Genomic DNA, 4,402 nt, shown 5'->3' with positions numbered 1-4,402 from the left:
CTATATATTTAGACACTAAGTATTTGGACGACATTGTGGTGCATTTCAAAAGATATTCTCTCACTTTCCTTAGTATTTTTCTATTATTTAAATTTAATTTAATCAAAACTGTAACTAAGAGTGTGTAAATAAGAGACAAACCTTGACATCAATTTCAAAAGATAAGGGTAAAATCACAAAGTTAGAAAAGTGAGCCTACTAAATCACAGTTGGAGACTTGCAGTTCACGGTAGAGGCAAGAACACTAATGTCCCTCGTTAGGATAAGAGGGCAAAGATATAATATAGGAAACATTACACGTGCCAAGCACAGCAAATCACTCAAATAAGATATCAAGGACGACGCCGGAACTATATAAAGGGAAGGCACCAGCGTGGAACTGCCATGTCCAACCTGGTTTTCCTTCCTTCTCCTTGAAGCGAAAACCATCGAGCTTGGGCTCCGCCGGCTGTGTTTGTTGAGCTTCTGCAGAGATCGATGGGTGCCGCGCCGGGAGAAGGAGGTGTCCCTGCCCGGGACATGTTGGACGCCCTGGAAGACGTGCGCTCCATCCTGCTGAAACCGTCGGAGCGCCTCGACGACAAGCGCTTCACGAGGATCGCCGGCGCCGACTTCGACGACGCGAGCCTCGGCCTCGCGGGGCTGCTGGCCACGCTCGCGTCCACGGGGTTCCAGGCCTCTAACCTCGGCGACGCCATCGACGTCGTCAACCAGATGGTACGTACGCACGTCACCCGCTTTATTTGCATGCCAAACTCGCTCGCACGGACGAGAATCCCACAAAAAAACTCTTCAGTACCTCACCGTCACGAAGCAAAACCGTCCTTTCGTTGCTTCCTCTGCTACAGGAAGGCACATCTCCTTCGTCTCAGCATTGACGGCTTAAAAAAAAGTGTAACAGGATACAGAATTGACCAAAACGTAATGAAACTATGATAGCAACAGTTTGACCACCTTATATATATTGGAAAAATATTCAGTACAAACTACCCTTACGGTGGAAATGTGGAAACGCCTTAAAACACACCCATATATGTACTTTGTGACAAAAGTTGACTTGAAAACTCGTTTTGTAAAAAATCATAAAAAATTAACAAGTTAAAAATTTACTAGAACTACGAGCACATCTGTGGTACAGAAGCACTCTTGTATACTGCTTTGCTTCAAAGCCAGACCTACTGACAAGATACATAGACGTTCTGAAGTTTTGACCTAAATGAAACAGCTAGCGGACCGAAATGGCTCTGAATGTCTGATGTTTTCTTTAGGCCTCATATGGAATGCAAAAATAAATTTCTTAAAAATTAGTTCGATTTCACGGTAAAAATACAGGAACAGGAAAAAAAATTCTTGCGGTCCAAATGATGCCTTGATGATTGGACTATATAGTAGAGAGCAACATATATATAGTGTATATCTATCTGGCGCTAATTTGCTCTTTTTTCAGCCTGCTGAGTGGATACTCTCCTTTTCAAGGTTCTTAACTATTTTATCATGCTCACCCTTTATCCTTTGCTTGGCTGGAACAAGTTGGACTGGAGGTTATCCCACGAGAAGCCAAGCGCTGATTGTGCTGAAGCTGAACTTGATCCTGCATATAGACAGCCTGTTCGGCTGGGCTGAAACGATCGTATACGATCGTGGATTATTACTGCTGGCTGGTTTAGTGTGAGAGAAAAATACTGTTCTGGCTGAAAATTTACGATCGTTTACGACCAAGCAAACAGGCTGAGTCTAATCCGTCAAGTGCAAGATCTTTCTGGCCTTCACTTCTAACCTTGTGTCTTCTGGTGTTCGGGAGATTATCCGATTTCTTGCTCAGCATGGCATGGTGAATTCTCCAACTTACTGTATCGAAATTAAATTAGAAACAAGTTTAACTATCGCCCCTTTTGTGAATCAGTTTCCAGAGTATGCCTAGATAGTACTGTGCTGAGATTGTCAGGTCATCAGATGCATCTATGTCTAGTTTCTTAATCCGTACATTTATTTCCTCCCACAAAATGTTTCTCTTCAGGTGGATGTTATCGTTACAACTGCTGGGGGTATAGAGGAGGATCTCATCAAATGCCTTGCGCCAACTTACAAAGGTGATTTCTCTTTACCTGGAGCGCTGCTGCGGTCCAAAGGACTTAACCGGATAGGAAACCTGTTGGTGCCCAATGATAACTACTGCAAGTTTGAGAACTGGATCATGCCAATCCTTGACAAGATGCTGCTGGAACAATCCACCGAAGTAAGGAAACATTCCTTGACAAATGCAGCTTGAATATCACACACTGATGCATCCTGTTCTTCAAGAGACATGAGTATCCAAACAAGTTTTCATGACCTCCATGATTTCTTTCTTGTCTACAGAATGTTTGGACACCATCAAAGGTGATTGCTCGTCTTGGCAAAGAAATAAATGATGAAAGCTCCTACCTTTACTGGGCATACAAGGTAATTAACAAACTAAACTAGTATTGGATTCAAACTTTTGTACTCTTATTACAAAGCAGCAAACACATGGGAACATCTCAAAGACTGAATCCACACATAACTGACTCATCAAAACATGAGCAGAACAACATCCCTGTGTTCTGCCCAGCATTGACTGACGGATCAATTGGAGACATGCTATTTTGTCACTTGGTCCACAATCCTGGTCTTATTGTTGACATTGTACAAGGTACGTTCCACTTGACTTGATTTCTATGCTTCTTCCTTTTCCATTTTTTTTCTTTTTCCATATAGATCATGTTTGAAATCTTCATAGATGTACGGCTTCATAGATCATGTTTGAAACCATCCACGCAAGACAGGGATTATAATTCTTGGTGGAGGCCTTCCAAAGCATCACATATGCAATGCCAATATGTTGCACAACAGTGAAGATTATGCAGTGTATGTCAACACTGCTCAGGAGTTTGATGGTAGTGATTCTGGGGCACGGCCTGACGAAGCGGTTTCATGGGGAAAGATCAAGAGCTCTGCAAAAACTGTAAAGGTATGTACATATATCCTTCAGCATGGTAACTTTTTCCTCTTATTACACACATCTTGTTGAACTTTCTTTTTGGCAATGTTCATGATCTGTAATGGGATCTGTTGATTCGTGTGTCAAAAGAATCTATGTTTGCGATCAAAATTTGTCATACCAAAGATTTGGCAAGCATAAATCAGGTAAAAAATTTAACATAGATTTGGCAACAAGTCAAATGTGAGTGGCTGCCAAGTTTTGGTAACAAACCAAATAACAGCCAAACTCATGACTTGTCAAACTTTGACTTGGCATATTTTGGAAGCAAACCCTAAATGCATGATCTCTAACTGAATTCTAGTTTCGCATATTTTGGAAGCGAACCAACCCTAAATGCATGATCTCTAACTGAATTCTAGTTTTGTAAAATTGCTTGTTTCACATGATAATGTTGTTGAAGAAGGAAAATAAACAACAAAATACTTTTGGTGGTAGACACTGATCGGATGATGGATGATTCTCTCACATGTACCATTATTTCTGTAACAAATTGTCATACATACAGCTAGAAAAGTAACAGAAAGTTTCAAACATTTGAATTTGCAGGTGCATTGCGATGCGACGATTGCTTTTCCGCTTCTTGTGGCTGCAACATTTGGACGCAAGGTTCACGGCACTAAATCAACAAACTGAATCGAAAGGCAGTGAAATTAACTATGGCGCTCTAACTAGCTGAACTTTCCACATATGATGGTTGGGCTTTGGAGCATGAACTTTATTTACTTAAAGGGTGTCTCTTGGCTCGCATGCTATTTATACAGTATGTTGAAATTTGTCCTTCATGTAATATATGTATGACTTATTCATCTGAAACCATTGGGCTATTGCCATACAATAAAAATTTGTGTGTACGTCAACATTTGTGTCCCTCTCTTCTAATTCTCGAATTGTTTTTTTTAAAGGACGGCAAGAGATTTACCGTCATTTTTATCAGATAGGAGAAAAGTAAAATACAAAGCTTATAACTTCACCACCGACCCAACTAGGGATAACTTCACGCAAAACAATAAAAACAGTAGAAACTAAGACAAGAAAGGGATGAGGGGGTTTGGGCTTGGGTTAGAAGGACCCACCCGACTAGAAAAAAAATCAAATTATTACAACGGGAAAAATTCAAGTGGCCCAACTATGCTTCTCCTGACGGAGGACACCCTGATCTCCACGGCCTTGCTTAGTTCCTCCCCTTAAAGTTTAGTTCCTATCCCATTGGATGTTTAGACATATGCAAGAAGTATTAAATATAGACTAAAAAATAACTAATTGCACAGATTGTAACTAATTTGCGAGACGAATTTTTTAAGCCTAATTAGTCCACGATTTGACAATGTGGTGCTATAGTAAAACTAAAGTAAACATGCGCTAATAACGGATTGATTAGGC

The 4,402-nt window shown here is 40.7% G+C and overlaps 1 pseudogene; it reads left to right on the top strand.

The window, feature by feature from the left end:
- The first annotated feature begins 408 nt into the window (after positions 1 to 408).
- LOC136534457 (deoxyhypusine synthase-like) lies at positions 409 to 3,871 on the top strand (annotated as a pseudogene).
- Positions 3,872 to 4,402: the final 531 nt, after the last annotated feature.

Source organism: Miscanthus floridulus, unplaced genomic scaffold (assembly GCF_019320115.1).
Source record: "Miscanthus floridulus cultivar M001 unplaced genomic scaffold, ASM1932011v1 os_1958_1, whole genome shotgun sequence".
Lineage (NCBI taxonomy): Eukaryota > Viridiplantae > Streptophyta > Magnoliopsida > Poales > Poaceae > Miscanthus > Miscanthus floridulus.
The sequence above is the reverse complement of the archived record's forward strand: the minus strand, read 5'-3'. Positions and strand labels throughout refer to the sequence as shown.